Here is a 24,341-nt window from a genome sequence, read left to right as displayed (position 1 = left end):
GGTTGCCACCCTTCACTGAATCTGTGTTATGGCCCTTTGGCCACTGCCTGCATGATACCTACTTATGGTTGATGCCCTCTTCATCCTCCATTCCATTCCATTCCCTTCCCTGCCTTTGCATCCTTCTCACCATTTTTATTATAAGCATTGGTGAGGGAAGATTGGCTTGAATCTATCTAAGGTGACTGGATGTCTTGGTTTCATCAAACTTTAAGCTTCTGGGTATAAGAATGCTCCCTAAATGTGCACCAGACTCCCATCTCTTCCAAAGCCCTGCTTCTTCCATACAGCAGCTCCTATCTGAGTTCTGAAATGGTGGTTCTTCCTGCTTCACTAACAAATACCATGTGTCACAGCAAAACAATTTTTTTCTTCGCTATTCCAATATTTAGCATGTAGAAGCCAGACATACAAAGGATCTCTTATTTTGTTTTGTTTTATGTTCTAGAAAATTCTTGGATGGTTTTTCTAGGAATCTTCTCCTTCATTATTCAGACTTCCAAACACCCCGTATGGCCATGTATGCGGTATTTACATGACGGCAATGACTTCACTACAAATTGCTAATTCAGCAACACTTTTCCCAAAGGGATGTTACTGTAAAATATTTTCCTGGACCACTATGCTTACAGGTCTAATGGAGCACTTCTGTCCTTGGAAAAAGAATTAACCTGGCAAGAAGCAAGCAATGTGTTTGTTTCATTGTTGTAGTTATGACAAAAGTTGAAGTGGTGGCAAATTCTTAGTCATTGCTTATTGCCTTGATTTGGTGCAATAGTGCTGGCAGAATGTCACCTGACATTTTAGTTTCTCATTTTTCTGTGTCTATAAATATACTGTACTATAATTGATAACACTGGTCTACAATTTTTGAGAAGTCGTCTGCTTCAGAGATAAAATGTGCTATTTATTATGTATTTTGATGTGCTGAATTCAAATATGACCATTAAAACAACTGATTGGCTACTGTTTCTAAGATATTTAAGTTTTTACATTTTATGTCTATGTATATTGTGTAGATAGTAGAGTTTTAATCATAAATTGTAAACCTAGGTCTTTTCATGTGTTTATGGTTGCTTTACATGATAATATTTCACCTGTCCTGTTTATGTAACACTTTAAAAATCAGCAAAAGGGTTATATAAATAAAATTTATTATGAAAGAAAAGGCAAAAAACTATTCTGTACATAGTTTAGTCCTATTCAGTGTCTACTCGGCGCTTCTTGGCTTGTCTCTTGTATTCATTAAATGGAGCATCTCTTGTCACTGTCCAGCAATAGTCTGCAAGCATTGATGGGCTCCATTTGCCCTGATAGCATTTCTCCATTGTTGCAATGTCCTGGTGAAATCGCTCGCTGTGCTCGTCACTCACTGCTCCGCAGTTCGGTGGAAAAAAATCTAGATGAGAGTGCAAAAAATGTATCTTTAGTGACATGTTGCAACCAAGGCTTTTGTATGCCTTGAGGAGGTTTTCCACCAACAACCTGTAGTTGTCTGCCTTGTTGTTTCCGAGAAAATTTATTGCCACTAACTGGAAGGCTTTCCATGCTGTCTTTTTCTTGCCACGCAGTGCATGGTCAAATGCATCATCTCGAAGAAGTTCACGAATCTGAGGACCAACAAAGACACCTTCCTTTATCTTAGCTTCACTTAACCTTGGAAATTTTCCACGGAGGTACTTGAAAGCTGCTTGTGTTTTGTCAATGGCCTTGACAAAGTTCTTCATCAGACCCAGCTTGATGTGTAAGAGTGGTAACAAAATCTTCCTTGATTCAACAAGTGGTGGATGCTGAACACTTTTCCTCCCAGGCTCCAATGACTGTCGGAGTGGCCAGTCTTTCTTGATGTAGTGGGAATCTCTTGCACGACTATCCCATTCGCAGAGAAAACAGCAGTACTTTGTGTATCCAGTCTGCAAACCAAGCAAGAGAGCAACAACCTTCAAATCGCCACAAAGCTGCCACTGATGTTGGTCATAGTTTATGCACCTCAAAAGTTGTTTCATGTTGTCATAGGTTTCCTTCATATGGACTGCATGACCAACTGGAATTGATGGCAAAACATTGCCATTATGCAGTAAAACAGCTTTAAGACTCTTCTTCGATGACTCAATGAACAGTCTCCACTCATCTGGATCGTGAACGATGTTGAGGGCTGCCATCACACCATCGATGTTGTTGCAGGCTACAAGATCACCTTCCATGAAGAAGAATGGGACAAGTTCCTTTTGACGGTCACGGAACATGGAAACCCTAACATCACCTGCCAGGAGATTCCACTGCTGTAGTCTGGAGCCCAACAGCTCTGCCTTACTCTTGGGTAGTTCCAAATCCCTGACAAGGTCATTCAGTTCACCTTGTGTTATGAGGTGTGGTTCAGAGGAGGAGGATGGGAGAAAATGTGGGTTCTGTGACATTGATGGTTCAGGACCAGAAGTTTCATCCTCTTCCTCTTCCTCGTCTGACTCAAGTGAGAATGATTCTGGTGCATCAGGAACCAGCAGTCCTTCTCCGTGGGGTACTGGGCGTATAGCTGATGGAATGTTTGGATAATGCACAGTCCACTTTTTCTTCTTTGACACACTTTTCCCAACTGGAGGCACCATGCAGAAGTAACAATTGCTGGTATGATCTGTTGGCTCTCTCCAAATCATTGGCACTGCAAAAGGCATAGATTTCCTTTTCCTGTTCAACCACTGGTGAAGATTTGTTGCACAAGTGTTGCAGCATATGTGTGGGGCCCACCTCTTGTCCTGATCTCCAATTTTGCAGCCAAAATAAAGGTGATAGGCTTTCTTAACCATAGTGGTTATACTGCGCTTTTGTGATACAATAGTCACTTCACCACAAACATAGCAGAAGTTATCTGCACTGTTCACACAAGTACGAGGCATCTCTGCTCACTTTGGCTAAACAGAAATGTGTCCCTTTGCAAAATCAAACACTGACAAATAAGAGAGCACGACACTGTATGATTTCTAGAGCTGATATAGGGCAATTTGTTCAGCAGAGTGATGTAAGCTTCGTTATGATTGCATCATCCATGACCTCTAGGAATAACATGATGCAATTCATATCATGTATGATGCAATACCAGCTTCAGATTGCATCATTCATTGTTTTGCCTAAAAAGCAAGTACTGTCCAAACCCAGTCATAGATTTATTCATAGATCCAGTCAAAGATGTATTTTAGTCATTTCTGGTTTAAATTGAGATCCCTTCCCCTTATAACTCACTTATCCTCCGCCATTCCCAAGTCAAGGGTCGTATATACTGACCCAATAACATATCTTGAAAACTAGAGCCAATCAACAATTTTAAGCATCATTTTTGTTCTCAGTGACCCAGAATTAGTAAAATTTGACTACATTTATTTCAGAAGCATTTTGGCTGTAGAGCAGTGTAATGGGATTGTTAGCCATTAAAAAATAATGCAGTAAAGATGGCTTCATAGCCAATTTTGGCATTGCACATTGAAAACAAATAAATGCACTGCCTGAAAAATAGCCAAGTCAGTAATGGGTATAAATCAAGTACCGAACACGCTGTAGAACAAGTAAAGAAAATTAAGTTTCTTGACTTGTTTCCTTTTCCCTTTCTTAAAAATGAAAGTGGTTGGACCTGCTCTAGGACACATCAGCACCAGGCTACAATAATATTAAATTTGACTAATAATAAATCTTGTATTTTGTTTCCCTTTTTGTTTTTACTTTTTCAACTGAAAATTATATGGTTTGCCTTCAGTGTGAAGCATGGGCTAAACTGGTAAGATTATATCATTTCTCCCCATTGCCTTTGACAATCTTTTTTCCATCACATTCAAAATTCAATTTAATAAATACATTTCTGCTTGGAACACTATCATCAGCAGTGGCACTACTACCTACTCTAGGGGTTTACCTAGAAGAGGTTAGAGATGCTGAGCAGAGAATTAGAATATGCTGTTAACGGGGTACATCTAATAGTGAGTAGGTTTTGGCCTCAGATGCACAATGTGTATTGAAGATGCTACTATTTGGGCATCTTCACCAGCCTCTCCTGTTCTTGTTCAACATGTGTTTTGTACGTTAGGTTTTGGCCATTGCGGTAACAGCCCTGTCTCTCTACTTTTTTCCTTGTGCATTTAAAAAAAATTGATTTCTGCTTCCTACACCTTTACAAATCAAGTACTACTTGGTTTACATAGATTTTCTTTGTCTCTAGCATGCACTCACTTGGCTGCCCCTCCTTTGCCTTGCCACAGTTGTTCTTCAGGTTTTTTGCCTCTCCTTTTGCCCTCAAAGACAACAATAATTCCCTTTTAGAAATGGTTCCCTTCCCCCAACAAACAGTAGGGATGGCAAAAATGTTTTATAATTCATTTTCTGTACACTTCACTGTCCACAGAAAACAAATGTAGCATATACATCCTGATCATACTCCCACCCAAGAGCTGTTGTACGGTACTGGGGGAGTGATCAATTACTGGTATGCAACCACCATAACAATGAGCAAGTACTAGGACACACTGTGGCCATTCACCCAAGATAATGATCAAATAGTGGTATAGTAAATACACTCTGCATCTATCCAGGGATGTCATGAACACTGTATAATATAAAGGGAGAGATCAAATATATAGATATACAAATACTGCCAGTGCCACCCAGCCTGGAAATCATGTACAATGAGCCTGATTAAATAGTCTATAGTAAACATATTGTGCAGCTACCCAGTAGACATTTGATATAGTATTAAAATGATCAAGTGCTATTATTCACAAAGTTATGCTATGCCATCCTGACATAGTACTTAAAAGTTCATGGTATTCAAACTATATTTCTAACTAACACATTTTTAATCTCTCCTCGGTGTTTACTCCTGATTCCTCATAACTTCCTATCTCCCACTTGCCCTCAGAATCCTTTTCTACAAGTTGTTGCACTTGTTTATATTTTTGTCTTTTATTTTTGCTTTCATTCATTCCATTTAAAAAAACCAAATGCACACACTTCACTTATGGGTCATTTTTCTGGTTCCTCACTACAAACAGTGAGCTTGTTTTTTTTGTGTTATTTTTATATCCACAGCGGAAATGTTCTATTTTGAATGAGTTTTGTTTTTCTCTCACGGAATTTGCTAAGTTTACTTATTGTTGTCCCTTTCAGAATGTTACTGCCTAATTTATATCCAGTAGTATGCTGCTATCTTCTAAATTATCCTCTGATGCAGGGAGGGAGGAGAAGTAGGTGAGGCCAGCCATATGGTGAAGGCCAGAGCCATCCTGTTGGTGCAGGGCCAGGTGACTCAGTGTTGGTGGAGAATACTGCTGCTCCTTTAGTACCTAGTCTAGCTCCCACTGACAGTGGGAGTTTTTTGACGGACTCTAATGGTAATTGGATCCGGCCCTTGAAAGGAGTAGTGTGTTCCTCTGCCTAACATGTTGCATATTGCTGTATTTCCTTGACAACACCCTCTGTCTGGCAGACCTAGGCCTCTTGGTGGCTTGGCATACCCGACACTGTGGTAATCCCTTTCTAGAGTTCTCTTGACTGCTAGGTGGACTGCTTCCTGCTGGTGCAGGAAGAATTAGGTTCTCAGTACCCTTCACCCTGCTCTCTCCCCCACCCCCCCAAAAGCAAACAACAATAACAACAAAAAACCACAACCCTAGCACAAATTTACCACATAGGTCATGAATATAACAGGATTTTGGGTGGGATTTTAAAAAGTGTTCAGCATCTGCCCAACTCCACTCCCATTGAAATTAATAGAAATGTTACCATTGACTTCAGTGGGACCAGATTTAGGACAACACTTGTGAAAATCCTTTCTGTCCAAGTCCTTGCCATCCTGTTATATGTGGTATTCTGTTCTAGGTATCCCTCCAAAAAGATTTGGACTAGGATTTTCAGATCTCCTAGGTGGCTGTGAAAATCTCAGTCTAAAGATGGACAATTAAATAGATTAGAGGCATGGAAAGACTGAAAAGATTAAGATGCTATTCCTGGGAGGAGATATTAGAAGTAATACGATAGTTACATAAAATAATGAATGGTGCAGAGAAGGTAAATCGGCACATGTATTTCCCTGTCTCCTAGTAGAAGAACAAGGGGACATTGTTACACAACGCACAGTTAAGCTGCAGAATGTGTTGCCATAAGACATAATTGAGGCCAAGAGTTTAGAAGGAGCCAAGATTTAGACAGTTAATAAGAATTTCCACAATTTCGTTAGACGAGAATTTCCTTAAATAAAAGTATAGAATCCCTCATGCTTCATGGCATTAGTCAACCACAGGGATTAGGAAAAAAACTTCCCCTATGGGAAATTTTTTTTTTTTTAATTGTCCACTATGGGATTTCTTACACCTTCCTCTGAGGTATCTGGTACTAGCCTCTCTCACTGCTAGTGTCACAAAGTGCGTTCCTTTTAACAAAATGGCTACCACTGGAATTCGTAACTTTAGTTTCAGGTAATATCATTTATTCAAACGGGGGTGGATTCAGGAGTTTTCATTCAAGCAAAACTTTCTTTGAAATCAAAATCAGTGAGAGATTTTCCAGAATAATGACTTGTAAAATGACTTCAGCGTTTAGCCCACTGCAAAGGTTTTTCATGTTGGTGGGGGGCAGGTTTTTTTTTTTAATTTCAGATTGCTTAATTGAGCAAAATGGCTGGAGTCTTCCTTTCAAGGTCGGTAGGTCCAAAAGACGAGAGAGAGCTCTTTAATCTGTTTACAAGGTCCATATAAACTGTATGATTCTCAAAACAAATGTTTCTCCTAAAATAAAGCCAACCAACCAACCAGTACTAGTAGTTAAGTCTTGATAACAAGCCAGTCTGCAATGTAGAGAAACTAGATATTGTAAGAAGGAAATACATTTCAATTTCAAGCTTCTAAGGGATCATAGTAAACAAAGGGGAGAAAAAGTGATTTTTAAATACTTTTCCAGTGTCTTAATACATGTGCTTTAAAGAAACCCAAAGGGAATTTTATACTATATGTACATTTTATGAACATTTAAATGAATATCTGTGACTAATCTCAAGTGCATTTGATTAAAAAAATAGAACAATTTTGATGTTCCATGTTGAATTATTAAGCAAAAATATTCAGTTATTAGATAGTTAATTAAGTGGAACTGACTGTATTCATTAAAATATTTGTTCCAAACAAATGTATTTAACATTCAGATATTATGCAGAATAGGTGACAATTGCATATCTCCATGGAGATCAATAATGGGATTCAGATCATTGTGTAAAGAGTCTGCAAGTTTAATGCAGAGAGAATGTCATTATTATTTCTCTCTTAATGATGGTCATTATGCGCAAACACTGATTGAATTCCATTTGTTACCTGCATTTGAGCTGAGTGGAATAATTACAATTTAAGTGTCTCCATTAAAATTCATAAAAGAATATGAATGCAAAAATTATACTTGAAACTGACAAAATATACTTTGAGGATATAAATTGTGTTTTCTGATAGGCCTCTTACAAGTATTAAAAATAGCTTCATTTTAATAAGATGGCATATAAAGATCATGCATTATCATCATCTTTATGTTAATTCTCATAATACATGACTAATACTAAAAAGTAAAGAAATTAACTTTTAAATGTAGAAATTAATGAAACAATAGACTACTTGTCATGCAGCCTATTTGGAATGGATACCTTTATATTTGGGTGATAGTAACCCATCCTCATAATATCTAGTTAGCTAGTCAGCTGCTCTAAATTGTGAAGATTACCCTGCCACATTTTTTGTGACATGTTTCAATATGTTTTTACACTAATTAAATGTAATATTGTTAATGCACCATTAAAACCCTTTTACATGCACGGTCTTCTACTGAACTGCACTGACTGCTCATTGTCCTGTGAGTGAGTCATGTACTTACTATTAGCATTGAAGGGCCTGATCCAGTGAGGAGTTCAGCCTCTCAATTATCCTCAGCTCTTGTTGACTTCCCTTTGAGTTGTTCAACACTACATAGATTGAGCCTTTGAATCTTAATTATTAATAGTAGCAGTATTGCTGAGGGACTGTCTGATGACATATCTCCTACTACAGCAAATGAGATCAGCAGGGCTAGAACTCCTCACTATCCCTCAGTACAATCTAGGCAGATTGGGTAGTGGGAGCAGGGACTTCTCCATTAAGGGCCTATAGCACTGGAATGCTCTTCCCCATACTACTGACCAGGGTAAGACTATGGGATCCTTCTGATGAAAGTTTGAAACTATTATTTCTCTTTTTATCTGGGTTCATTTGTTGTGTTCATGGGTGGCTTTTTTCTTTTCAACTCCTACACTTGGATTTATTGGGGCATGTTGCCCTATTAGTGCCCATAATGGGCTCATTGCTCCCTTATGAGAGAGGCAGATGCTCAGCATCTCACAGGATCTGTTCCTAATTTTGTCTCTATTTTTGTTAAGACACCAAGAGGTCTTCAGGCAGTGCACATAAAAATTATCATTATTATTATTTATGATGACAGTAGAAACCAGTTAGCTAGGTTATCAGTGGACGATCTGTCATCTCAATTAAGTGGCTATCCCAATTAATAGAAGAGGCAATTAAAAAAGATCTAAAAAGCCTTAAAATGACAAAATACTCAATAAAAATAAAAGTATAAAACTGATATTCACAGTATTTCATCTTTATTTGATTTCCCCCTTCCTAATCTTTATTTGGAAACTTCTGTATTAAAATTAAAAGGCAGGGGCCTACAATTTTATACCTATTTAACACTTGGTTAAACACTACTTAAGCACTTGTCACCAGGCAAATGCTTCTCCATTAAGCGAAATTTATGCGAAAATGGTTCTGATTAAGCAGCAGTCATTGTCATTTACTATCGTTAGGCTGAACTGTCTCCCTGGAAGATATCTCAATAAAGCACCTGTCCAAATTAAGTGTGTCCCTATTAAGTGGTATTTGCCACACTATTTGACTCTAGCTGTAGTGACCCTCTTGATGATGGAATTTGAAACATAACCGATTTGACCATTACTAAACAGTAGAAACTGCTTTCCATGTAGTGTTTTTTATTCCTAGAACTGACATGAACAAAATTTTTTATATCACCTGGTTTAAAACGGAAGTCAGGGATTAGCATTAATCGGTAACAACTGAATATGCATTATTATTGGTGGAGGAAGTTTGTAAAATTGGCTTTTCTGAACAGGGATGGGAGACACAGAGGTGAGGTTGGGGCACATAAAATAAGTGTGTAGTGAGGAGATTCATCTAACTAACATTTCTCCCCACCTTGGAATCTGCACCCATGCAAAAAATGGTTTCTGTAACCGACAAGTTCTTGCTGAATCAGTGGGCAGGGTTTCAAAGATCCATATCCCTTCTGTAGAGTCTGATCTGCTGAATGGAATCCTAAAATCCTACACAGGAATTTAACCTGACCCAAAATTTTCACACCTTTGCAGTAACTTTATTAGCTTTTAAAACACTTCGTGATATAGTGAAACAACATGAGAACTGTTAGAATTCTAATAGATATAAATAAGCAATTGTTATGGTACTGACATTGTAAATGGAGAAAAAAGACCTTTGTGCCTTTTAAAGAAATATAAGGTACTTACCTTACAGAAGTATAACTGCGCTTGACGTGGATTCGACTTAAACTTTTGATTCTGTCAGTATATGGCAGTTCAGATCAACTGGTATTAAATCCTAAGTACAAAAACACATGGGGAAAATAACCACCAATTGAATTTCTTAACTAGTTATTCCTGATTGACCTCACATTCTCCTGCTTGAACTGCTGTTTTTCAGGTATGCGAATCTGTCCTCAATGGTATGCCTATGGGCACATTACTTTCTAAATCCTTAGAGGAGAAAAAAAATCATTTTTTGAACACGTTCAAGCTAATCAAATGCTATCTGCTCCTATGTCTTATTTTGCCATGCTCTGACATGGCTAGAGAAGTTCAAGGCAACATTAATTTGTCCTTTTAATTCTTTTGGAACAATTCAGTGTAGGCAGATCATGCAATGAGAAGTGGACAGTTTCAGGAATCAAAAATCATATTTAATTGTTTAAAAAATTGAAAGATTGAAAATGGCTAAGTTAAAATCAAGTCATGCACTGTTACCAGAAGAAATGTTCCTTGGGTGGTACTACTTTACTTGGGAGTACTCCAAGGTAGTCTATACAAAACATGAGAAATATGCCTTATGTTGATTATCACCCAGTGAAATAAGAAACCATAGATGATCTAAAGTAAAGGGCATGAACTTCCACACAAAGTCACAGCTACTTTTCATGTGGAAAAAATATGTTTTCAGCTGCTGTTTGTTTTGTGTAAGCACTGATGTCCCAGTGTTAAAATGCAAGTTTCCTGCTCTCAGCAGTTCTTTGGAGGAATAGATAAGGTGACATATACTGATTGTCAGCCTGATTTTAAAAAAGAAACTCAGTAGGTTCTGGTGGAGGTGGAAGCTAAACTAATGCAATAAAGTTGGTTTGATTTATTCTTTCTATTAAATGCAAAACACTATGTTGCACCTGAGATATTAATCTACCCTATCCAGCATTCTCCCAAAACTCATACTGATTTTAGTGGTAGTTTAAGGTGTCCATGCAATGCAGGATTTGGTCCTCTAATTTAAGGCTACGGAACATCCATAATTTAGCTCTATTTTTCCTAAGCATTGTAGTGCATGTACTCCTCTATCAGAGAGTCCCCACAACCCTAACACTGAATCATGTTACATATCCTGCATCACTCCAGTTATAAGACTAAGAGAAACAGTATGTACAGTAGAAGAGCTACACTTATACACTTATTTAGCTCATGTCGAAAACATTTTACAGTGGTATGTGGTTTATAGGTCTCAAGTATAACAGCCCAAATCCAGTATAATTCTTTCTGTTTGCATTCATTTTGCTTTTCTGGGAGTAAAATGTGCACCATCACCAGTTGCTTAATTTTATCATGGTCTTCTTGGACCTATGCTGGTATCATTTGGGGGGGATTTTTCCATCTTGACCATTCATATAGTATAACCAGTTTTAAAGGTAATATTATCTGTTTCCTCTCTCTCCAACTTAAAATAATGTAACTGATTTAAACCTGTAGTGTAAGCAAAATACTTCTCTCCCCCTCTAAATCAGAGCAGATAATTTGTATATTACATTTTAATCGGATGCTACTAAAAAAAATTAACATCTAAACTAAATGACTAAACATCTCAGACCTCATGACCGCTTCTAGCACTGCTACATTCCCTTCTTTCTAACTTGGTGGAATGCAAGCCTGTGTTTTATAGCATGCCCAGTTTACACAGTGTGTTAATGAATACTTCTGCATTAGGCCTGAGAACTGAATACTTTCATGATTAGGACAGCAGTGGTCTATTTCCTCCTTGGCTCTGGTACCTCTGTATAAAATACATTATTCTGACCTAAATTTTAAACTACAACATAATCAAACAGCAAACAGAAGTTGCTTATGAACCTAAACATTGGGGTGCTCAATTATTAAGACATGTTGTCTGTCAACAACTTACCAGTTGTAGCCATTTAACGCGTACTCACTTGAGCAGAATTAAGAGTGTTTACTTTCCTCATAAGAGGGCAGTCAGATATGTACCAATTTTGTTTTAACTGTGGAGAGCAGGGAGCTGCAAACTGAGTGGAGAAGGGATTCAGTAAGGCCTAATCAATCACTGACAGATTACAGCTAAAGCCACTTCCATACCCATTAAAGCAGGACAAATGCAGAATTGCAACTGAACAACTTCTAGTTTTAAGCCAACAGTGGGACTTCCTAGTTATTTATCAAAGTCATTGCTGGTAAGCAGCATGCCTCACTGCTCGATTGTACTTCACAGCAGACAGAGCTGACTGAAGCTTCAGCCATGAAAGAAGTGTTTATGCCCTCAGCTGTGGTGCTGTCAGCCCTCTGGAATTTACTGTAAATCACACAGCTTTTATTGCAAGATTTAGTAGCTTATCCTCTGTGGGCTCTATTCACTGCAAGCTTGTTACTATTTGGATGTTAGCCTCAGTCCATAAAGGGACTTGCTACACATCATCAAACAGCAGCGGAAAACCAAAGGTTTCATTTTTCAATTTTCTAAACCCTAAACTCCTCAACAGTCATTGAATTTCATTGCAGAAAGTGGAAGTCTACTTTATTATGGTACTCAATTTCCCCAATGGAGTTATACACTTATAACATTACTTTTATTTCCAATGACAGGATCTGGCCATCTGTCCTGGCTGTAATTTCATAACACACTCACTAGTTTTTATTTTAAGGGAATTTCTAGATATTACATTGAGCTTGTGACAAAATTGTAATGTAGATATAAAGGCCACAATAATGATAACTATATTTGGTGCTGCCTAACATCTTAACAAAGTAATTTTTTTTTCTATTCTGAGTATAGGGGAGCCTGGATAAGCTTCTAACACAATTGAGCTGACAAATGGGCGGGGGGGGGGGGGAATTGAAAAGATGGAAAATACAAAAGGGAGAGTGGCTTTCAGGAGTGAGACTCAACCAGGACAATATTATTCCACAGGCAGTATGTATTTTATCAAAAATGATATTGTGCATCCGATTTATCAGAGTCATTCCTACCAAGATCAAATGAGAGAATAAAGGGAACTGCTGAAATGTTTCTTTGTAGTAAGGATGGTTATTCCCTGCAAGGCTTAGAAACCTGACAAGACATTTAATTATATTTTGTCACTTGCTGTAACAATAACTCCCCTCCTCACAGTTTCTCTTTGCAAATGGAGGATGGCCTATTTGAAAGATGGTTCTCTTTCCCACCTACCAATTCCTTGAAGAAAGTGGCTTAAACCTGTTTCAACTGTCTCATAGGTCCTCTGATGTGGGAGGCTGCAAGCTAAATTCTCCCTTCAGCATCTTTCATTCAAGGAGCAAGGCATGAGATCCTTCTTTCCCCTTCCCACATTGGCATTGCCTGGCACATCAGTCAGCCTCCTTGTTCCTGCAAACCTGAAATTCCTCGACTTCTGGGACTATTACCCCAGAAGACATAGAAGTGAATACATATAGTGAATACATAGAAGACATATAGTGAATAGCTATCGAGGCCCTGTAGAGAGGCTGTCTGATGTGCCAGGATTCTGTGAAGTAAGAGCTCCTTTTTCTTGGGACTCTCAGGCAGGTTTGGAATAATCAGAAGGAGTGAGCACAGTGTTGGAACCTTCTCTTTCTCTGGGCTGAGGGGAATGGTTTATAGACTAACTTCACGTAACCTAAAAAATGTTTGGGTGAAATCATGGCCTTACTGAGTTTTTCCATCGGCTTCAATAGGCCCGGGATTTCACTCTTTCTGTTCTACTTGGGGAAAAGATTCATGGTGTTGTGTTTAACCCAAGGGAGTCAGTCCTTCTGTAGTTCATATATCATGCCTACGAAGTAAATATTAGGGAAAATGTCTTGGTGAACCACCCCTGTAGACTCCAGAGCTGGATTTAGTCTACATCTGAATTCACACAAAGCTCTCATCTGTTTGAATTCACTGTCAGGTTTGCGCCCATCTCTAGAAAAAAGAAACAGAATGCAAAGGTGATGATTAAGAAAATTGTTCCCACCTTTTCTGTAATTCTATTTTTTGTTTGATGTTTAATCTGGCTTCCCCGGGGAAAAAAAAACAAACAACATACCTAACTTTCCCTTGTTTGGGTGTTTAGTCACATTTTTACTCAGAACAGTGGCAAAGGAGCCAAAATAAATATTTTATCAAAATATTTAAGTAAATGCAACATTCTCTCCACAAACACAGAGTGCCTCTCAATGCCACTATTATATACTTATGACACTTCATACAAGGCCCTGAAGACTACATATGGTCAATTTATGGGCATCTTGAGCCATATTGGAAGAGAAGTCTTAGTGAAAGATTATGAGATTTTAACAGAAAAATTCAATTCAGATTGCAATGTTAATTTTGTTCTCTTTCAAGTAAATAATTCCCACCCTTTCTCTGAGAGACATGTAAAACCAGTGGAAAGACTGAAAGACTGCAGGAGAAAGGGTTGTATTGTATAGTACGAAGTCATTTGGTTTGTCCTTCTACAACACACTAGTACATGATGAACTCCTTATATTTTAAAAACCCATATAGAACACACTTACTATTCCAGAAAATGTGTGTGCCCTAGATTGCTGGGATCTTAATGGAATTATTCAGGACTCATATTGGTATATGCTGGCATAAACCATGACACTCGTTGCTGGCAAAGGGAAGTTCACCAGAGGAAGAAGTTGCAGGAGTGGAAATAGCTGCATCTCACTTATGCTGGTGTGTATGTGGGTATAGTCATGGGGACTGTAAAAGGCTAATACAGCATAAAAAGTGGCCTACACTAGACAGGTAAGTAGCGTGTGAGTCTGAGGAGTGCATTTTTGAACACTCCCCCAGAGTAGCTCTCACCAGTGCAAGGAAATGCTAGGGTAAATTAAAGCTCCCCACCTGGCAGAAGCACTGACAAAAGGCATTGTGTTACCATCACCTGCCCTCCATCGGAGAAAATCCCCACTGAGGTGCAAGGGGTTTCATTCTTATGGGGAGTCATAATTTACCCTTCATTATGCTAACTCTACCTTTATAGGTATCAGCTTTATTAAACAAACAGATGTTAGCTGAACCTCTACTTGAGGTTCCCCATTATGGGTAAATCCTGCACTAGGTTTTGTGTAAGATCCAGGATGGATTTTTCTGCTTCATTCACCCCCAAAGTCCTGTCCCACTGGCCATTGGGTGGTCTGTCCTGTAAATTTTACAATCATCTACTTTGTTGCAAATAGACTTAGGGACCAAAGTGGAGCTGTTCCACACATGAAATGCCTACTAAAGTCAGTTTGAGTTGCATATGCACAGCAGCGGCAGGGCTGGTTTCTTTGGTCTCAATCATGTTTATATTTCTTTCCAGAGACTACGTTACAATGTTGTGTATATAGCTAAGATAATACGTCCTTTAATTAACTATGTATTCAGGTTTTTTTAACCTGTGATACGTTAACGTTTCCCCCCTCCTGCCTGCAAGGCAGGCGCAGTCTTCTCTGTGGCACTGTTTCTCATCCCTTCTCTGGATACCATCCACAATGGGTGCTCTGTGGGTTTGTGACCTGCTCTGGGGGAGGGTGTGGAGACTGGGCAGGCTGGAGGGAAGAGCGGGTGGGGCAGAGTGGAGCTGGTGAGGACGCAGACATTGTCTAATCCTGTAGAGAATATTTGTGGGGTAAGGTTGTATTATGTTTTCTTTGCAGCCTGTTTCTGGGGATCCAGGTGTTTCTGTGGTCAGGGGAATCCTTGGATGTGCATCCAGTGTGTGTGTGTGTGTGTGTGTGTGTGTGTATATATGTGTGGAAGGTGGACAAGGCACATGCCTGTGGGCCAGAGTCTGTATAGAGGCACAGGGCTTCCATGCAAATTGTCTGGACCTCCCAGAGGGCTGCTGAGATTCCTGGGAAATGTAGGGATCCAGGGGACTGAGGTCAAACTAGCAACTCCTGACAAGATGATGTGAGTGGAGAGCTCCATGAGCGGATCCTCTCACTTGGCTATCCCCATCCTATAGTTACCTACGGAAAGTGTGATTCTGATCTTTTTACACCAGTGTAATGGCACTGACTTCAGTAGAATTACTTTTTATTTATGGTGATGTGAGATCAGAATCATGTTTACTTATAGGTAATGCATATTCCGAGTTTGTTTTTTGCCTTCTAAATCTAGTAATCTTACTTCATATTTCCTTTTTTTTAACATGACCTGAGTCTCATGACCATCGATTCTTTTCTCTTAAATCTGGGTAGTTTAATTCTCCATACAATAATAATTACTTAATAGGTTTCTAAAATAAATGGCATAATAGTTATTCCAAAATTGTCAGATATTAAATAAATGGAAATTACCATATCCTAAATTATTGAGCTAAGAGTCCACAATAGAAGAATAATTTACCAATGTTGAAAGAATAGCCAATTTACTTTGACAATTTATTCCAAGTAATTTGGGTGCATGGGGGGCAAGAAGGGATGCATGGTAATTACTATGTATGAAATTTAGGAAAGATATTCTCATCATTTTTTGTTCTTTTCTGAAAAGAAAGTCACTGGCATTTTAAAGTGAGTTTATTCTTGGAAATCCCAATGGATCAGTGCCTGAAACTTGCATTTCCATAGATTAGACAGAGAGCTTTAACTCTTCTCAGTGTTTAGGAATTTTGTGTGGGAGAACCCTTGGGATTTACTCATGCTGCAAAGCACGTTGTGATCACATTTTGTGAGTTCTCTGTTCACTAAAGCCCCTCCAGCCTGTTCACTGCTTTGTTGGGCTGTGGTCCTGGGGGATGTAAACTCAAATAAAGGATAGATTTGAAATATGAAGATATTTTTAGCTTAGAGGAGAAATATTAAACTGCTGCAGAGGCCAAATTCACTGCTGTCATCAGTGGGTCCACATTCATTTATTTCAGTGGATTTGCACCAACTTCTGGTAGTGGTGTATTATGCTAAATGTGTAAAACAAATAAATAATTGAAAGCATTTGAAAATAATGCTTCTCTGAAAGTTAGATTTCTAGCAGGGCCCTAAATCGCACCCCAGCTCCTGGCATGGGGTTTTACACAATTCCTCTAACTATGGCTTTTCCTAACACAACAAATGCTTGTCTCCCAGGAGCCTTACCTTTCTTAAGTATGTATAACAATAAACCGCTCAAACAGTGCAGTTTAAGAAGGACTGTTCTAAACACCAGAATGATTTAATATTTAAACTGCTGTGGATGCTTATTCGTATTTATTCCCCATATCTACCTGGATAGTAAAACATATGTAATTAAAAAAAATAGTCATCAAAATGTTTACTAATTGCCACCCTTATTGGCAGTCTTGGCAGAGGGCCAAAACCCAAATAGACATTAGCAGAGTTACACGTAAGTAAGGAATAAGAGAGAAAGAAAGTGTATGCAATGTAATTGGTCAAATGGAGTAGAAAAGATATTGTCCACCAGGGCAAAGCCTGGGCCCACAAAGAAAACCCCAGGGGATTCATAGATAAAGATGATCCTGGACACATTTTCCCCTCAGAAGCTTAGAATCTCCACCTTCCTTGCACTTATCATGCAACAAATATGCCCCAGGTACAGTGTGTATTAAATTCACAGTAAAATATTTCCAGCAAATCTAAGGGGAGTAGCTTCTAACAAATCACTAAGTACCAAAGTCTGAACTCAGTGACACCTGCAAGGTCTTGCCTCCTGCACGGTCTCTTACAACATTAATTCCTACTGAAGTCAGTGAGATGGGGATGCTCAGTGTCTGGCAGAAGATAGTACTTTAGCAACTGAAGGAGGCTGGTAGTGTCTCTCTCTGACAGTGCCCAGTACCAGCTGATTCAGAAGAAAGTGCAAAAACCCTGTGGCAGAAAGTTAAGGGATAGCCTGCCCCTAGAAAAAGTATTTCTAACCCCCATTGGTTAGAAGTTGGTTTAGCTCCTGAAACATGAGGGTTTGTGTTCCTTTGAAAATTCTTGTCTGTTACTTTCTAATTTTTATTATTATAACTCTGAATATTTGTATTGTCTATATAAATGTGCAATTCTTTTTTAGCCTGCTAAGTTCTCGGCCTTAATGCTACCTAGTGGCAATGAGTTCCATAGGTTAACAGTGAATCGGAGGGGAAAAGTAGTCTTCTTAAAACAGAATAATAAAAAACATGGAAGTGAATCATACTCTTGTTTGTGCACCAAAGGCCATTTTTTGCATGTGAATATGGGTACATATTTAAAGAACTCCCCAAACATTCATGCAACTTAAAATGCATTTAATTACATGTACACCCACTTTAAGGCTCTTTTATACTGGCCTTAGTGCAAGTGAAAGTTGAGACCCTCTTTGTGCAAATGTTCATGAACTGCAAATATAGAGAGACCCAAATACGGTTAAACTGAACAACCATTTAGAATTTTAATCAATATTCATGAATGTTGCTTTTGCAGAATCTGACCAACTTTATTTAGATGCAATAGAGTTTTCACATGCCTGCTATAAAAGCAATTTACTTATTGTACCACCGGAGAATGGCATTCAGCTTAATATTTTATATAGTAATATAGTTAACATGCTGTTTGTTTTGAAGGAAATTTCATCAATACTAAGCAATCCAACACAACTTCCAATTGAGGAGCATACTAGTTGAGAGGTATAAAAAGTCTGTAAGTTTATTCAAATTATTACTTCCCTGTGCTGCTATTTTTCCCCTTTGGTTGCTAATCAATGGTGACTATATAAGGACGTGAGCCAAAGCCTATTGAAGTCAATGAAAAATCCAACTAACTTCACTGTACTTTGGATCAGGACCTAAGTGGAAAAGGTAGCCAGTCCACAGTCACTATATGAGATACATACTGTATGCCCAAATACAGATGACAAAACCTAAACTACATTTTTTTTAATCTTTGTTGTATGAGATACTGGGTCTATGAGGTTTACTCTTTATATGATCATAGCCGTATGTGTTATTTTGCATACATGCTTTAGTGCAGTCCTCTAGAAATCACCAACATATTACTAAGAAGCAGTGAGGGGAAAGGGGTTAAGTCTGGTCAAAAAAAATTTTTTTGACATTCACGAACAAGAAATAGATGTAATCCAGGCATTTTATTTCTCATTTATTATTTATTTCTACAATACTGTAAGTATGCATGATGCACTACAGACAGAACAAGAGAGCAGTATGCATTGCTCAAGAAGTTTAATCTAAAGATGTGTACACATGGAAGTGTAAGATAGAAGTTGTGTACACATGGAAGTGTAGGATAGAAGTAGGGGATCAATTAAGTGAATCTCTTGGTTTATGCATGCGTTCAACAGTAAAATTGTTACATGAAATGAAAGTAAGAAATCTGGAGTTTTTACACAGATAGCTGGTGTCTCTCCCCATCCCTTTCGCCTATCCCAATGTTTATCATCAGTCTCAGAACAGTGAGCCACTTTCTCTGGGCCACCTGGCTCCTTTGCACCACTCTGGTGGCACCCATAAACTGGCTGGATATTGCCAGATGAAAATTATTCTGGCATAGGCAATGATTCAGCTCTTCCCCCCGACCAGTCCCAGAGAGCATGCAGTGGGCAGCAGGCCCATGACCAGAGGACTACTGCATTGGCTATTCTCAGATGGTGGATAGCTCCTTGAGGGATACTACAAGTTGTCATGATTAGAACTGTCATGCATTATGCAACTCCCTGAGGCCAGGGAGGGGTTGACATGAGAATTGCAGAGCCACAAGTTGACAGGTTCATCATTTTAGTGTGCTAAGCAGAGAGTAGATGCAGCAGAGAACTTGAGGTGAAATTCTGGCCCTACTGAAGACAATGGCAGATCTCCCACTGACTTCAGCAGGGCCATGATTTCACCCTTCGGCCTTTGGGTCAACTTCATCAAGGGCTTCTTCAATGTGGCTCCAGACAAGCATGGTTAAAATTTGGCAAAAAGAGTTCTCCCAACCCCAGTTAGAGGATTTTACACCCATCCGTTAGGAGTAAAGGATGGTGTGTCCTGCAGATATGAATGGATTTTCAATAGTAAGACAGAAACTCTTATTAAATAAAAGAGAATCTATTTTAAATAGTTAGATCTATGCTTCTCATTTCTCTAGTGCTCTCTTGAAGGGAAAGGGAGGAAAGTGATTAAATTAAAGAAAGCAGATTTTATATTGTAATTACTAGATTTGAGCTGTCACGTTGACTTTCATTGTGACAGTCTCTCTCTCCTCCTGTTAAGATATCTCAACAAATGCCGTGAAATGAACCTAAAGTGACAGCTTGAGACAGGGAATAAAACTAATATACACTATGGAGAGCAATGTCTGGATGATACTGTGACGTCACTCCAAGAAGTACCACCTGGGTGTCAGAACTGTCATGATTCATTCCCTGCATATCAAATTTTGCTTGACTCAGTGTGGAGCGGGAGCTTGTTACCTTAGGTACTCAAATCAAATATCCCTTTCATTTGCTTGTATTTACTCAAGTGTGTTTTGAAGTGGCTTAAACCGGTTATGCTTGTAGCCACCAGTCATCAACCAGGTTGTGTGTGCTGGGCTGTGTGACCTAATGATATGAGCGTCTGTCAGCTGTTTGATCTCCTAATATGCACTCTTTTTGCCTCTGCTGAACTGCTAGTCTTTGTGAACACTCTTTCTACTTGTCATCTGAAATAAGGCTACAAAGCCTGTGTTCTGTATACCATGCTGTTTGGTAGTCAGCCACATCACATCCTTTAGGCCATAGTCTTTTCAGCCTGACTGAAGCCTCCTGCTACCACTCTCAAGAGCAGGAGAAAAATCTGCTTTTTCTCTGTAGCGCTGATAATGAATTCAGTGTGTTTGAGGAGGGGTAACATGTAGAAATGACAGTGCTGTTAAATGCATGGGTTTCAGTACATTTAAAAAACTATTTTCCTATGAACTATCTGTTCCATTATATCTTGAAAGTGCAGACATTTTAGCAATACAACACTTGATTGGATACATATGAATGCTTAATAGTGCAATATAATTATGAGTCATTAGTGATAAGCTTGCGAGAGGATGTGTTGAGTGTGGGGGAGCATCACAACCACACACAGAAAGCTGGATCAAATCACATGCACCCTGATAGAGAGAGAGTGAGATTTCAGCATCTGATATACCACTACCTGCTGATTCTGGTAAAAAAATAGCATGGTGAAGGACAGATGTGAGCCTTCCTAGCAGATGTAGGTCAGTGTTCAGTCTTGCATAACCTCATTTCATATTTTGCCCTTATTTTCTCTTTCTCTAAAAGCTTTGAATGACACAGTGTGATGATTCTGTGACTACATAGATTCCATGACCAAGGTTTAATGTCCTCACTGTGTCCAAATAAACTGCTCCTGCTTGTTGCCTGCAGGGAGTGAACTCAGGACTCTTTGCCCTAGGAAATACAAACCTCTTCTACATATTGGTCTTCGTAGCAGCATTAGGATTAGTTTATTCTGTGATCATGCACCCACTTTAACAGGTCCAGTGTTTCAGGCAATAGAGGTCAGTGGTAAATCCCCATTAAGCACTACATTACAACATCTCCATCCCACAAAGAATAGCCTGTGAGGGAGATCTTCAGCTGATCTAAATTGTCCTACACCAGCCAAGAATCTGCCAGTGCATGTTTTCCCATTCCATAGGTCAATACATTTATCAGGGTAGAGTCCTGATGCAATAGGAAAAGAATCAATTTCTGCGACTTTTACTTCGGATTCCAGCATCTTAATCTGTTGTTTGTAGTTCCTTTCAACCACTGGTTATTTGTTAGCTAGCTGTGAATAACTCTATCATATAATCAGGTATCACACAAAGTAACATTTCTAGAAACACTAATGTATTTCTTTGCCCCATTTGCCCAAGGGTAACACATTCCCTCCTCATATATGCAAGGCATTCATGTTCTCCACTGTTATGTAAATCACCAAGCACTGGGAAATGTATTTGCAAGAATAATATTAAGATATCAACAAAAGACCAGAATCACATGAAAGTTTGCTTCAGCTTCCTCTGGGCAATGAAAGCCTCCATGGCGGCAACTCGAAGTGTACACAAACTCCCCCCTCTGATGGTGGACCCATTGGTGAGTGGTACTGGCCACAAAATTGGCATGATTAGGGCAACTAGGGGATGCACTAAAGCAATAGCACAGCCTACTAAATTTAGCCTTCTGCTGCTAAATTTCTCAGGATATTATCTTCCCTGCACCAAACAGGATTATTTTTTTCTCCCAGTATATCTCTTTTGCCCTGTCAAAAAGACCAATGCAAAGAATGTGGTTTCAGATGTTTTCATTAATGTGAAACTTTTTGACATTTAAAATACTATTGGCATATTTATGGAATATATAGAACATAGTTCATACACTGCAATTTAAAGAGCACTTTGGTGCTGTCTTCCTGGAGTTGAGCTAGCTGATTGGTGGCTAGATATCTCCTAATCCCAGAAATGTAAAACAGTAATCAGATAGTTTGAAACAAATTGGTCTCAAATGGCATAAAAGAACAATATATTGTATCCTCTCTATAAAGGGCAAGTGGCACAAGGCATAGTGAATCTTCCCACGTCTGTATTAGCACAGATATATTTATGAAAATATAGCCAGGGCATATATAGCACAATACCCTTTATTTTATTCAGTGCCTTAAAGAACTGACAACATTTCACAGAGTTAGTCCATTAGGGGAAAGGAATATTTTTAAAGACAAGATGTAAAGGATGTCTTGTGAGGAGGGATGAAAGGTAGACAATTCCAGAGAGATGGGGCATCAGAACGCTAGGTATGGACCCCAGTAGATTTCAGGAAAATTAATGTCAGTTGACTAATGTAGCACTGTAATGTCATTGCTGAACCTGCCATTTCTTGGTGGTTGCTGCCTCTGGACAATATGTTGGCACCACTCTGTAAAGCCTCTGGGAAGAGCAGGACTTTGGAACAAATAAAGAAAACTACCCCAAAACTACCTCAGAGTTTACACTCAGACCAGTGCAGTTTCGGACAGGAATTTAGATGTCATAATTAAGACTGTGTAGCTGCCCATCTAATGTGGATATATGTTCTGTAACGCTGTAGATATGTTACTTGCTTTAATTCTGAGTTTCAGTGGATTAATTTAAGAGGCTCCCAGTAACCTGGAACACTGCAATCCTTATGTCTATGGGTAAGTAAAGGCAGTGGCATGCCAATGCAGGAAGAATGAACAAATGAACAGTTTGGAGCACCAAATATAGCAAACTGTCTTGACAATAAAAAAAAAATCTGAGAAGTTTATGTGAAGTTCTTATCTATTGACTAAGCTTGGGAAAGATAATACATTCATAAATTCTTAAATTCTAGGTGGAAGTCTTAGAAAAACAGATAAGGAGAATGCACAGTATTCAAATCCAGAAATCCCAGAATGGGAGGAAGGTAATAAGCTACCATATATTCTGCGTTGTGCTACAGAGAACAACTCACTCTATATTGAGAGCTTATCATGTGGATACAAAAAGGGCACCATAGGAGACCAGCAACTGCAGAATTACTCTCCTAAAGTTAATAGACATAAGGGTCAAGAAGAGAGTATTCTTTTCTGCACAAAGCATTTAGGACATTAAGTTTTATAGGTGGCAAATTTTGATTTTTTTTTCTGATGTTGGGCCCTGCATTCAGCAAAATTGTGCTCCTCCATGCCCAGAAAACTTGCTTTCCAAGAAAATAAGTGCTGTCAATCTATGTAGTCTGGCCAAGTTGTGAGTCAAATAAAATAGCATTAGAAAATGTATTTATTCAAGGGGCAGTTGCAGCAGAGATTTGTGTATGAGAGAGAGAATTTCCTCACCTGAAAAATGTACAGTTGTAGCTGGACTTTGATGTACAACTGACTTGCTTGGGGATTTTGCTGAGATTTCATGTTGTGGCTGAAGTTTTAATTGAAATTCATAAACAAATTGCCATTTTGGAGCATGTATCATGATGAAACTACAGGACTTGATTTTGAAAGTAACTTTGTAGAGCTGAGTTTAAAACTCAATTTTTAGTTTTTCGGTTTTGAAAATAAAGCCCTCGTGCTCAGAAGTTTGAAGCATAGTAATCCAATAGGTGCTGGCGTGCTGCAATACTCCAGTAATAGGACCCATGTAAGCACGTAGATAAATGTTAGATACAACATTATCTAACCAGCTCATTTCTCTTTATTTATACATTTTACATACTGATCCTGTGTTAGGTGCTGCACATGTCCTAATAGAAATCCTAAGGTCATGCTACATGCTCTGGGCCATATTCAACCCTGTCATAGGTGGATGCAAATACATTCAACCCAATGAAATTATGCCCACTGGCATCAGGACTAAATGTGACGTTTTAGCTCAATATGCATTTTAATTTCTTTCTTCCATCTCCCTCACAAGGATATTCGGGGAGTTGAATCACAGTTGATTGACATAGTTATTGCAGAATATGATTTCAAGAGTTAGAGCTAGTCAGAAATTTTTTGATGGAACTTTTTTTTCCATCAGGAAATGCGGATTTTAGTGAAATTGAAGTGTTTCCTGGAAACACGTCTACATTTTTGATGGGAAAATATTGAAATGCTTCATTTCAATAAGGTTAAAACATTTCATTTGGACTTCATCATTTTGATAAAAGTTGAAAAGCTTGATTTCGAATGTATCATTTCGACTCTTATATTTAGGCTTGGCAGAATTCAATTTTTATTTTTTATAGTTTCAATAGATAATATCAATGTTTATTTTTAAGCATTTTTTTAGATTTTGTTATCAATTTAAATTTTCGTAGTTG

The sequence above is a fragment of the Terrapene carolina genome, unplaced genomic scaffold, assembly GCF_002925995.2.
Source record: "Terrapene carolina triunguis isolate 2854851 unplaced genomic scaffold, T_m_triunguis-2.0 Scaffold62, whole genome shotgun sequence".
Taxonomy (NCBI): Eukaryota; Metazoa; Chordata; order Testudines; family Emydidae; genus Terrapene; species Terrapene triunguis.
This window is presented reverse-complemented; position numbering follows the sequence as displayed.